Consider the following 14,607-nt stretch of genomic DNA (forward strand, 5'->3'; position numbering starts at 1 on the left):
ACAGGTTTATTTGGTAGCAAAAGCCACACAAGCTTTCGGAGCTGCAAGCCCCTTCTTCAGGTGAGTGGGAATTCTGTTCACAAACAGAGCATATAAAGACACAAACTCAATTTACATGAATAATGGTTGGAATGCGAATACTTACAACTAATCAAGTCTTTAAGAAACAAAACAACGTGAGTGGAGAGAGCATCAAGACAGGCTAAAAAGATGTGTATTGTCTCCAGACAAGACAGCCAGTGAAACTCTGTGGGGGTTACAAATAGTGTGACATGAACCCAATATCCCGGTTGAGGCCGTCCTCGTGTGTGCGGAACTTGGCTATCAGTTTCTGCTCAGCGACTCTGCGCCGTCGTGTGTTGCGAAGGCCGCCTTGGAGAACGCTTACCCGAATATCAGAGGCCGAATGCCCGTGATCGCTGAAGTGCTCCCCAACAGGAAGAGAACAGTCTTGCCTGCTGATTGTCGAGCGGTGTTCATTCATCCGTTGTCGCAGCGTCTGCATAGTTTCCCCAATGTACCATGCCTCGGGACATCCTTTCTTGCAGTGTATCAGGTAGACAACGTTGGCCGAGTTGCAAGAGTATGTACCGTGTACCTGGTGGATGGTGTTCTCACGTGAGATGATGGCATCTGTGTCGATGATCCGGCATGTCTTGCAGAGGTTGCTGTGGCAGGGTTGTGTGGTGTCATGGTCACTGTTCTCCTGAAGGCTGGGTAGTTTGCTGCGGACAATGGTCTGTTTGAGGTTGTGCGGTTGTTTGAAGGCAAGAAGTGGGGGTGTGGGGATGGCCATGGCGAGATGTTCGTCTTCATCAATGACATGTTGAAGGCTCCGGAGGAGATGCCGTAGCTTCTCCGCTCCGGGGAAGTACTGGACAACGAAGGGTACTCTGTCCACTGTGTCCCGTGTTTGTCTTCTGAGGAGGTCGGTGCAGTTTTTCGCTGTGGCACGTTGGAACTGTTGATCAATGAGTCGAGCGCCATATCCTGTTCTTATGAGGGCATCTTTCAGCGTCTGGAGGTGTCTGTTGCGATCCTCCTCATCCGAGCAGATCCTGTGTATACGGAGGGCTTGTCCATAGGGGATAGCTTCTTTAACGTGTTTAGGGTGGAAGCTGGAGAAGTGGAGCATCGTGAGGTTATCCGTGGGCTTGCGGTACAGTGAGGTGCTGAGGTGACCGTCCTTAATGGAGATGCGTGTGTCCAAGAATGCAACCGATTCCGGAGAGTAGTCTATGGTGAGTCTGATGGTGGGATGGAACTTGTTGATGTCATCATAGAGTTGTTTCAGTGATTGTTCACCATGAGTCCAAAGGAAGAAAATGTAATCGATGTATCTAGTGTATAGCATCGGTTGAAGGTCCCATGCGGTGAAGAAGTCTTGTTTGAACCTGTGCATGAAGATGTTGGCATATTGAGGTGCGAATTTGGTCCCCATGGCTGTTCCGTGTGTCTGGATGAAGAACTGGTTGTTGAAGGTGAAGATATTGTGGTCCAGGATGAAGCGGATGAGATGTAAAATTGCATCTGGAAACTGGCAGTTGTTGGCGCTGAGCACTGAGGCCGTTGCAGCAATGCCATCGTCATGGGGGATGCTGGTGTAGAGTGCCGAGACATCCATTGTGACGAGGAGCGCTCCTGGTTCAACTGCTCCATGTGTGCCGAGTTTCTGTAGGAAGTCCGTCGTGTCGCGACAAAAGCTGGGGGTTCTTTGTACAATGGGTTTCAGGATGCCCTCGACATATCCGGAGAGGTTCTCGCACAGGGTCCCATTGCCCGATACGATGGAACGGCCGGGTGTGTTTGCCTTGTGTATCTTCGGGAGGCAGTAGAGATCTCCAACGCGGGGAGTATGTGGGATGAGAGCACGGAGGGTGTTCTGAAGGTCTGGATCAAAGGTCTTGATCAGAGTGTTAAGTTGACGGATGTGTTCTTTGGTCAGATCTGCAGGTAACTGTCTGTAGTGTTCCTCGTTGTTTAGTTGTCGGTACACTTCTTTGCAGTAATCCGTTCTGTTCAGTATGACGATGGCCCCTCCTTTGTCTGCTGGTTTGATGACAATGTTGCGGTTGGTCTTGAGAGCGTGGATGGCGTTATGTTGTGCTTGGGTGATGTTCGGGGCTGTCTTGTGAGTGCGGCTGATGAATTTGGTGTTGATGCACCTCCTGACGGCTTGGGCATACATGTCAAGTCGAGGGCAGCGGCCTTCCGGAGGAGTCCAATTCGTTGCAATTATACAGGGCCTCAGTGAGGCCGCACCTAGAATATTGTGTGCAGTTTTGGTCTCCTTTTCTGAGGGAGTGCAGCGAAGGTTTACCAGGCTCATTCCGGGGATGGCAGGACTGATGTATGAGGAGAGATTGACTAGGTTAGGATTGTTTTCACTGGAGTTCAGACAAATGAGGGGTGGGGCTCTCATAGAGATATATAAAATTCTAACAGGAGTAGACAGGATAGATGCAGGGTAGATATTCCCAATGGTGGGTGTGTCCAGAACCGGGGTCACAGTCTGAGGATTCAGGGTAGGCTATTTAGGACGGAAGTGAGGAGACATTTCTTCACCCAAAGAGTGGTGAGCCTATGGAATTCATTATCACAGGAAGTAGTTGATGCTAAAACATTGAATGTATTCAAGAGGCAGCTAGATATAGGACTTGGGGCGAATGGGATCAAAGGTTATGGGGAAAAAGCAGGATTAGACTATTGAGCTGGATGATCAGCCATGATAGTGATGAATGGCAGAGCAGGCTCGAAGGGCCAAATGGCCTCCTGTCTTCTATGCTTCTATTAGACAGATTGTCTGTCACTGTGGACCCAAGATAGCAGAATTTGCTAACTACTTTCAACGGGGTATTTCTTTTTATTCATTCATGGGATGTGGGCGTTGCTGGCTGAGTCAGCATTTATTGCCACCCCTAATTGCCCTTAAACTGAGTAGGCCATTTCAGAGGGCATTTAAAAGCCAACCACTGGAGTCACTTGTAGGCCAGACCAAGTAGTGCAGTAGATTTGCTTCCTAAAAGGACATTGGTGAACCAGATGGGATTTTACAATAATCGATTTGTATTGAACTTAAATTTCACCATCTGCCTTGAGTCCCCAGACCATTACCCTGGGTCTCTGGATTACTGGTATAGTGATAATACCACTACGCCACTGTCCCCCATTTAGAGTGATCAGAGGTAGACATGTGACACCCTGTCCCATAATCACAGTTTTTCTTTTGCTTGTAATCAGGAAGAACAAGTTACAAGCATTGGACACTGTCCATCAGTCTTTGTAGTTGAGTGTCTTTGAGTGGTGAGCACAGCATTATCAACATATGTGACAAGGCATGCTGTATTCTTGTCTTCATTTACAGTCTGGACAGATTGCAGAGCTTGTTGTCTGATCAGTATTCAGGTAAACTGCTTCCATATCTGCAGAGAAAGAAAGATCAGGAGCATGGGGAATACCATAGAAAGTAGGGGCTTGGATACAGCCCTGTTCCACTCCATTCTTCTCCCTAAAACTGTCAGCAGTGGAGCTATCAAACTATACAGTGCAGTGTTTGGTGTCCTGGAAGGAGAAAATGAGGCTGAGGTGGACAGTCAATTTTCCTAAAGGCCCATAGAGTCCTACCTTGCTGACAGTGTTGGTCATGTTGAGTTATAAGGAAAGGCTGGACTTTTTTCTCTGGAGCGTAGAAGGCTGAGGGATGATCTTATAGAGGTCTATAAAATAATGAGGGGCATAGATCAGCTAGATAGTCAATATCTTTTCCCAAAGGTAGGGGAGTCTAAAACTAGAGAGCATAGGTTTAAGGTGAGAGGGGAGAGATATAAAAGTGTACAGAGGGGCGGTTTTTTCTCACAGAGGGTGGTGAGTGTCTGGAACAAGCTGCCAGAGGTAGTAGTAGAGGCGGGTACAAGTTTGTCCTTTAAAAAGCATTTAGACATGGGTAAGATGGGTATAGAGGGTTATGGGCCAAATGCGGGCAATTGGGATTAGTTTAGGTGTTTTATAAAAAAGGGTGGCACGGACAAGTTGGGCCGAAGGGCCTGTTTCCATGCTGTAAAGCTCTATGATTCTATGTTAGTGAGATTTACAAAAGTAAGATAAAGGGGTATATCCTATTCCCTATACTTCTCTTGTTGCTGGTGTATGGAGAAGATCATGTCCACCATAGATCCACAAACAATGAAACTACACTCTGCTTCTGGATATACTCGGTGTGAAAGTAAATACAGCTTTTTAAGCATGATCCTGGAAAAGACCTTTTCAGTGACTCTAAGGAGTGAGATGTCCCTGTAGTTATTGCAATCTCCTTTATGTGGTCCTTTTGATCGTATATGTCCTGTCTCCCAACAGTGAAGGGGAAGGTTATGAAGGTATGGCAATAGATGGTGTTGTGAAGTGCCTTTAAGAAGTTCAATAAGCCAGGTAACTGAGTCATCATGTGACCAGGAGCCACGGTCTCTCTGCACCACAGTATCCTAAACAATGTGAATAGAAGTTGCTCTATTGCTTGTACTGACTTAGCTGTAAATGCACCCCACCAGACATCCTCAAGCAAATGGAATTCACGTTCCTCATTCATGTCACATATATTTAGCACACGAATGTCACTACAGATGGAATTCCATACTTAAACAGGTTGGCTAGAATTCCACCCTTGCCAGGTATCTTTCTGCTTGCTAAATAATCAATAGTTTTTTAGCTCAGCGATGAGGGTTCTTCATTTAACTCACCACAACAGGTAGCTGTGTGAGGGCATCAACCGCAGACTGGGAGATGGCCATCTCATGAGAATAAAGCGCAGAGTCGTGTTCAACCCAGCAGGATGTCTGTTTCGTCAATGAGTACTTCACCATCTGCAAATTTCTGGGCAGCGGGGGGGGGGGGGGGGGGGGCAACATTGGTGATGGTAGGGTAGGACCAAGCACCTTCTTTATCCTATTATACATAGCTCATAGATTTCCATTGTCACAGGCAGTTTCAATTTCTTGACATTGGTTAGTCCAGTATTTATTTGCAGAGTATCTTTCTGTCTTGTGCACAACTACCTTGGCTGTTTTCAAGTTATGCAGTGTTAGTTTTATATTGTGTACCAGGTAAGCTTTGCTTTTTGCCTCAATATGAGATTTCATCTTAGCTGAGTGGGTCTCAAACCAGCCTTTGTCGCAGTTTCCACCTTTATCAAATGTTGCTGCTATAAGACCATAAGACATGAGGCATAGGAGCAAAAGTAGGTCATTTGACCCATCAAGTCTGCTTCGTCATTCAGTGAGATCATGACTGATCTGATGTGATAATTCTCAACTTCACTTTCCCATCTTATCCCCATAAGCCTTAATTCCCTTACTGATTAAAACTGATCAACAACTCAGCCTCTACAGCCTTCTGTGGTAAAGAATTTCACGAATTCACTACCCTATGAAGAAATTCCTCCTCATTTCTGTTTTAATTGGGTGATTTCTCTGAGATTATGCCCTCTGGTCCTAGATTCTCCCACAAGGGGAAGCAACCTCTCAGCATCTACCTTGTCATGGTAGATATACTGCTACTGTGTTATACATGATTGGACTCAGTGACTTCCAAGCTTCATCAATATCAACATCAGTATTGCCTGGTTATCCTGTTGTCTGCGTAGCAGCTGCTTCAATGCCAATTAAATGCTGATATTTGGCATCATTCTGTATATGAGCAATGTTGATGTGTGGTGGGCCGTCATTTTGGAACTATGAATCTTTCGGGTTTGAACCTTCACTCTGCTGCTGCTAAGAGAGTGTCACGGTTTGTAGTGTGGTACGTGTGGATATGAAGAATGCTGGCCAGGTTGCTTCTTCTAATGATAATTAGAAACATAGAAGATAGGAGCAGAAGGAGGCCATTTGGCCCTTCGAGCCTGCTCTGCCATTCATTAAAATCCTCTTTTTACCCCATAACCTTTGATCCCATTCGTCCAAGTGCTATATCCAGCCGCCTCTTGAATACATCACTATTTTGGCATCAACTACTTCCTGTGGTAATGAATTCCACAGGCTGACCATTCTTTGGGTGAAGAAATGTCTCCTCACCTCCATCCAAAATGGTCTACCCTGAATCTTCAGACTCTGACCCTTGGTTCTGGATACCCCCACCATCAGGAATATCCACCCTGCATCTACCCTATCTAGACCCATTAGAATTTTATAAATCTCTATGAGATCCCCCCTCATTTATCTGAACGCCAGTGAAAACAATCCTAACCTAATCAATCTCTGCTTGTACATCAGTTCCGCCATTCCTGGAATCAGCCTGGTAAACCTTTGCTGCACTCCCTCGAGAGTAAAAGAAGATAGGAGCAGAAGGAGGCCATTTGGCCCTTCGAGCCTGCTCTGCCATTCATTAAAATCCTCTTTTTACCCCATAACCTTTGATCCCATTCGTCCAAGTGCTATATCCAGCCGCCTCTTGAATACATCACTATTTTGGCATCAACTACTTCCTGTGGTAATGAATTCCACAGGCTGACCATTCTTTGGGTGAAGAAATGTCTCCTCACCTCCATCCAAAATGGTCTACCCTGAATCTTCAGACTCTGACCCTTGGTTCTGGATACCCCCACCATCAGGAATATCCACCCTGCATCTACCCTATCTAGACCCATTAGAATTTTATAAATCTCTATGAGATCCCCCCTCATTTATCTGAACGCCAGTGAAAACAATCCTAACCTAATCAATCTCTGCTTGTACATCAGTTCCGCCATTCCTGGAATCAGCCTGGTAAACCTTTGCTGCACTCCCTCGAGAGTAAGAACATCCACACAATACTCTCAGTGTGGCCTCACCAAAGCCCTGTATAATTGCAACAACACATCCCTGCTCCTGTACTCAAAACCTCTCGCAATGAAGGCCAACGTGCCATTTGCCTTCTTTACCGCCTGCTGTACCTGCATGCATACCTTCAGTGACTGGTGCACAAGGACACCCAGGTCCCGCTGCACACTCCCGTCTCCCAATTTACAGCCATTCAGGTAGTAATCTGCCTTCTTGTTTTTGCTTCCAAAGTGAAGCAAAAACAGTTGTGCGGTTGTTTGAAGGCAAGACGTGGGGGTGTGGGGATGGCCTTGGCAAGATGTTCGTCTTCATCGATGACATGGTGAGATGTTTGTCTTCATCGATGACATGCCTTCACGACACACAACGCAGAATCGCCAAGCAAAAACTGATAGCCAAGTTCCGCACACATGAGGACGGCCTCAACCGGGATCTTGGGTTCATGTCACATTATCTGTAACCCCCATGACTTGCCTGGGCTTGCAAAATTTCACTAACTGTCCTGGCTGGAGACACCACTTTAACCTGTGCTTAACCCTCTCTCCACTCACATTGTCTGTATCTGTGAAGACCTGATTACCTGTAAAGACTCACATTCCAACCATAGAACATAGAACATAGAACATTACAGCGCAGAACAGGCCCTTCGGCCCACGATGTTGCACCGACCAGTTAAAAAAAAAAACTGTGACCCTCCAACCTAAACCAATTTCTTTTCGTCCATGAACCTATCTACGGATCTCTTAAACGCCCCCAAACTAGGCGCATTTACAACTGATGCTGGCAGGGCATTCCAATCCCTCACCACCCTCTGGGTAAAGAACCTACCCCTGACATCGGTTCTATAACTACCCCCCCTCAATTTAAAGTCATGCCCCCTCGTGCTGGATTTCTCCATCAGAGGAAAAAGGCTATCACTATCCACCCTATCTAAACCTCTAATCATCTTATATGTTTCAATAAGATCCCCTCTTAGCCGCCGCCTTTCCAGCGAAAACAATCCCAAATCCCTCAGCCTCTCCTCATAGGATCTCCCCTCCATACCAGGCAACATCCTGGTAAACCTCCTCTGCACCCTCTCCAAAGCCTCCACATCCTTCCTGTAATGTGGGGACCAGAACTGCACACAGTACTCCAAGTGCGGCCGCACCAGAGTTGTGTACAGTTGCAACATAACGCTACGACTCCTAAATTCAATCCCCCTACCAATAAACGCCAAGACACCATATGCCTTCTTAACAACCTTATCTACTTGATTCCCAACTTTCAGGGATCTATGCACACATACACCTAGATCCCTCTGCTCCTCCACACTATTCAAAGTCCTCCCGTTAGCCCTATACTCAACACATCTGTTATTCCTACCAAAGTGAATTACCTCACACTTCTCCGCTTTAAACTCCATCCGCCACCTCTCGGCCCAACTTTGCAACCTGTCTAAGTCTTCCTGCAAACTACGACACCCTTCCTCACTGTCTACCACACCACCGACTTTGGTGTCATCAGCAAATTTGCTAATCCACCCAACTATACTCTCATCCAGATCATTAATAAATATTACAAACAGCAGTGGCCCCAAAACAGATCCCTGAGGTACACCACTTGTAACCGCACTCCATGATGAATATTTACTATCAACCACCACCCTCTGTTTCCTATCCGCTAGCCAATTCCTGATCCAATTTCCTAGATCACCCCCAATCCCATACATCTGCATTTTCTGCAGAAGCCTACCATGGTGAACCTTATCAAACGCCTTACTAAAATCCATATATACCACGTCCACTGCCTTGCCCCCATCCACCTCCTTGGTCACTTTCTCAAAAAACTCAATAAGGTTAGTAAGGCACGACCTACCTGCCACAAAACCATGCTGACTATCACCTATCAATTCATTATCTTGTAAATTGAGTCTTTGTCTATGTATGCCGTCTGTGAACACAACTCTTCACTCACCTGAAGGAGCTATACTCAGAAAGCTTGAGCTACCAAATAAACCTGTTGGACTTTAACCCGGTGTTGTGAGACTTCTTACTGTCATTATTCACGCCAGGCACCATAGTCCTCACATTCCAAGTTCCAAGCCAGAAAATCTCTCCTTTCTTTCTTTGGTGTATGGCCTACACATCTTGCTATATTAATGGTAATTAAAGTTGTTCTTGCAGGACATCCATTGTGACTTCAAATGTTCAGCATACGTAAGTAATTACAAAATATTTTCATGCAATTTTGGTTTTCAAATTGAGCCCAATCTGTGGTTTGCATATTTGCCACAACCTTGCCGACTTAAAAACTGAGATGGCAGAATAAAGTATGATGGAGTTTAGCAAAATCCCAACTGGGAGAGAGCTAAGGAACAAGATGTATTCTGATTAGTCTAAATACAGACCGGACACACTAACAGTAATGCAAGGAAGCAACTGCACTTGGCAGCAATTTCCATTTGACTAAGATCATTGAATCTTTTCTACATCACATTGTTTCCACATCGAATTGCTCCACCTCCAGGCACTCTACAAAAACTCTGAAGTTGCAAACAATATTTCACAAAAAAGTATCAATAGAACAAATCTAGCAGGAAGTATTTAATATTCTAAAAACATACACCTGAAATTTCCATTTCTTTTGAAGGATTCATCAGTATTAAATGTCAAGATATTCAGCTCTGACCTGAGCGTTGTAATATTGTAGATTGAAGATGTCAGAAGCATGTTATAATCTTACAAAAACCAAATGATTTTTTATATGCAAATGAAGATCAAATGCAATTCAAATCCCACAATAAGGCAGTCAATGTAATTTTAAACCAAATTTTCAGGATATATGATTAGCGGACAGCACTTGGGGAAATATTTTTTACATTTCGAACACTGTCTTCCTAAAATCCCTGTGGGGATTTGAAGGCAGCTCATTTCATTCATAATACAATTTACTTATGACAAAATTGGTATTAAGATTGGGCATGTTCTGCCAGCTGTTGAGATTCTTCAGACTGACTTACAGTTTTAGTTATTATCCAGCATTTATCAAAGTGTGTATGCAAGTTCTTCAGGACAATAAATGATTGTTCCATTTTGGACACTCAAGACCTGATAAATGTGAGGATTGAAAGTTTAATGTCAATCTTTCACCTTTAAACACCCAACCAGCATCTAAATCACTGATACACTGCACACAGCCCATTCACCAAGTTTCTATCTGATTCCCCGTAATGTGAATGGAAAATTGAATGATATGGTAACAGGGCACTTGAAAAGTGACATTACGATTAGGCAGTTAATATTGTTATGCAAAAGAAATAGGATTGACAAATCTATTGGGAGTCTTTTGAGGGTGTAGCTAACAGGGTGGCTAAGGGGCAACTGGTGGATGTAGTATAAATATACAGAAAGTATTCAAAATATGTCACACAATAGGTTGTTACACAATATTGTTCATGTCTGCTCATCCCAAATGCTCATTGAAGCATCAGCAGACATCCTGAGCTATTTCCTTGGCACTTTTTGTCAGTGGTGGTTTGCCATTGCCTTCACTGTCAGGGACAGATGAGGTCCCCTGACTGCCTCAGCTGGAATGAGAAAGAAATGAAGTGTAGGCCAAACACCAGTTGCTCCCACCACAGCCCAAGCAACATAAGTGCAGAACAAGTGCACCCGAAGAGCTTGAACCGCCAATGGGATCCTTTTGGAATGCAGCTCACACAGCCAATGTGGTGCCAAGATATCAAATTTGGCTCGTCTAGCCCACATACTCAGTAAAGACCAGTTGTGCTGCACTAATTAAAGGATTATTGCACAAGTTGCAGCTGAGGTGCTTTTCAATGAATTTTTAAAAGATTTACAAGGATGTTATTGGGACTGGAAGGTTTGAATTATCAGGAGGGGCTGGGACTTTTTTCCTGGAATGTAGGAGATTGAGGGGTGATCTTATAGAGGTTTATAAAATCAAGAGGGGCATAGCCAAGGTCTTTTCCCTAGGGTAGGGGAGTCCAAAACTAGAGGGCATAGGTTTAAGATGAGAAGGGAAAAATTTAAAAGGATCATGAGGGGCAACCTTTTCACAGAGGTTGGTACGTATATGGAATAAGCTGCCAGAGGGTACAATTACAACATTTAAAAGACATTTGAACAGGTACATGGATAGCAAAGGTTGAGAGGGAAATGGGCTAAACACAGGCAAATGGTACTAGTTCTGTTTAGGAAACCTGGTTGGCATGGATGTTACTGGGACTGGAAGGGTTGGGCCGAAGGGCCTGTTTCTCTGACTCTATGACTCTTATATTATTGTCTTGTCGGTTTGGAGTAGTTTCAAAAACTCCTGAAGACTGTTAGCTCTGGCTGGGGTTTTCTGCTCCCTTTTCTTTTCTGATGAGTTTGGCAATGGGAATGGAAAATCTCGTGAGAGATCCAAACTGTGTTTCATACCAAAGTAAAGTGTAATGCGATTGTCCCCACTACCCAGCAGTGACATGACTGGATACCCCATGTTCAACACCAGGAACACCACTTCCATTCATTAATATCTTATTAAATGGCCTCAATGCCCTCACCCCCATAAGAAGGTCCATTCATGTCGATGTGAGGGAAGTCCAGCGTGAATCTCGTCTGGTCTCCCAAGGCGTCCACCTGGCAAGCAGACATCCCAGTAAAGTTCAGGTGAGTGCAGTGATCGAGGGAGTGGGTCATGCCCAGGCACAGCTTTCTGGCACTGCCCAGTATTGTTTCCTGGCACGACCATCACTCTGGTACTGCCTAAGGCAGCGTATTGGGGTAGGTCCGTGGATGTGGGTTCCTGGTTAACTTCTGTGCACTGGGCTGGCTTTTAAAAATGTTGCCCCCATCTTCAGAAAACTAAGCGTCTGGCATGATGTCATGGTGTTAGAGGGATTCTAAATACCCTGGGACTAAAACACTAAGAAAGACTATTAAAACAGAGTGGATTAACTTAGAATAAGAATCAAAGACTGCCGTATACATATATTTTACAAAAGTACCGAAACACATATAACCAGAGTTAGAGAATTCAAACATGTATTTAAATTGTGTTATTGAAAAAGCATACTTCCTGGCTAATGGCACAGAGTTCTAAGGTATGATGGAAAGTAGTCAAGTAAAGTGAACCACATTCTTTATAACACACTCACAGAAGCATAGCTCCTATTGGCATGGGCTCTACTGTCCTCATGAATAGAATATTCATCAGCCAAGGACAAAGTTAGTGATCCCAGATAACTTAATTAATAGATGGCAGCACGGTGGCACAGTGGTTAGCACTGCTGCCTCACAACCAGAGTTCAATTCACTGCTTGGTCACTGTCTGTGCGGAGTTTGCACATTCTGCCCGTGTCTACGTGGGTGCTCCGGTTTTCTCCCACAGTCCAAAGATGTGCAGGTTAGGTGGATTGGCCATGCTAAATTGCCCCTTAGTGTCAGGGAGATTAGAAGGGTAAAGACGTGGGTTGCGTGGGATAGGGCCTGGGTGGGATTGTTGTTGTGCAGGCTCAATGGGTCGAATGGCCTTCTGCTGCACGAGAGATTCTATGATTATAGACAAAGCATTAAACCAGATAAGAGGGTCTGCAGCATGCAACAGATGGCCATGGGAAAGACAGTCAAAAATCATTCGTAACCACTGCTCCCATGCTGTTAGAGAATAAATGTAATTGGACAAGGTAAATGACATTTACTAATAATAGAACATAGAACATAGAACATAGAACATTACAGCGCAGAACAGGCCCTTCGGCCCACGATGTTGCACCGACCAGTTAAAAAAAAACTGTGACCCTCCAACCTAAACCAATTTCTTTTCGTCCATGAACCTATCTACGGATCTCTTAAACGCCCCCAAACTAGGCGCATTTACTACTGATGCTGGCAGGGCATTCCAATCCCTCACCACCCTCTGGGTAAAGAACCTACCCCTGACATCGGTTCTATAACTACCCCCCCTCAATTTAAAGCCATGCCCCCTCGTGCTGGATTTCTCCATCAGAGGAAAAAGGCTATCACTATCCACCCTATCTAAACCTCTAATCATCTTATATGTTTCAATAAGATCCCCTCTTAGCCGCCGCCTTTCCAGCGAAAACAATCCCAAATCCCTCAGCCTCTCCTCATAGGATCTCCCCTCCATACCAGGCAACATCCTGGTAAACCTCCTCTGCACCCTCTCCAAAGCCTCCACATCCTTCCTGTAATGTGGGGACCAGAACTGCACACAGTACTCCAAGTGCGGCCGCACCAGAGTTGTGTACAGTTGCAACATAACACCACGACTCCTAAATTCAATCCCCCTACCAATAAACGCCAAGACACCATATGCCTTCTTAACAACCCTATCTACTTGATTCCCAACCTTCAGGGATCTATGCACACATACACCTAGATCCCTCTGCTCCTCCACACTACTCAAAGTCCTCCCGTTAGCCCTATACTCAACACATCTGTTATTCCTACCAAAGTGAATTACCTCACACTTCTCCGCATTAAACTCCATCCGCCACCTCTCGGCCCAACTTTGCAACCTGTCTAAGTCTTCCTGCAAACTACGACACCCTTCCTCACTGTCTACCACACCACCGACTTTGGTGTCATCAGCAAATTTGCTAATCCACCCAACTATACCCTCATCCAGATCATTAATAAATATTACAAACAGCAGTGGCCCCAAAACAGATCCCTGAGGTACACCACTTGTAACCGCACTCCATGATGAATATTTACTATCAACCACCACCCTCTGTTTCCTATCCGCTAGCCAATTCCTGATCCAATTTCCTAGATCACCCCCAATCCCATACATCTGCATTTTCTGCAGAAGCCTACCATGGTGAACCTTATCAAACGCCTTACTAAAATCCATATATACCACGTCCACTGCCTTGCCCCCATCCACCTCCTTGGTCACTTTCTCAAAAAACTCAATAAGGTTAGTAAGGCACGACCTACCTGCCACAAAACCATGCTGACTATCACCTATCAATTCATTACTCTCCAAATAACTATAAATCCTATCCCTTATAATTTTTTCCAACATCTTGCCGACAACAGAAGTGAGACTCACCGGTCTATAATTCCCGGGGAAGTCTCTGTTCCCCTTCTTAAACAATGGGACAACATTCGCTAACCTCCAATCTTCTGGTACTATACCAGAGGCCAACGACGACCTGAAGATCAGAGCCAGAGGCTCTGCAATCACTTCTCTTGCCTCCCAGAGAATCCTTGGATAAATCCCATCCGGACCAGGGGATTTATCTATTTTCAGACCCTCCAGAATATCCTGCACATCCTCCTTATCAACTGTAATACTGTCTATTCTACTCCCTTGCAACCCAGTGTCCTCCTCAGCTATATTCATGTCCCCTTGCGTGAACACCGAAGAGAAATATTGGTTCAATGCTTCACCAATCTCCTCCGGTTCCACACATAACTTCCCTCTGCCATCTATAACTGGCCCTAAACTTGCCCTAACCAACCTTCTGTTCTTGACATACCTATAGAACGCCTTAGGATTCTCTTTAACCCTATCCGCCAAAGTCTTCTCATGTCCCCTTTTAGCCCTTCTAAGCTCGCTCTTCAACTCCCTCTTAGCCAATCTAAAGCTTTCTAGTGCACTACCCGAGTGCTCACGTCTCATCCGAACATAAGCCTCCTTTTTCTTTTTAACCAACAAAGAAACTTTTTTGGTGCACCACGGTTCCCTAGCCCTACCAATTCCTCCTTGCCTGACAGGGACATACCTATCACAGACTCGCAGTAGCTGCTCCTTGAAAAAACTCCACATGTCGGACGTTCCCAGT

This window comes from Mustelus asterias, chromosome 2, assembly GCF_964213995.1.
Source record: "Mustelus asterias chromosome 2, sMusAst1.hap1.1, whole genome shotgun sequence".
Classification (NCBI taxonomy): Eukaryota; Metazoa; Chordata; class Chondrichthyes; order Carcharhiniformes; family Triakidae; genus Mustelus; species Mustelus asterias.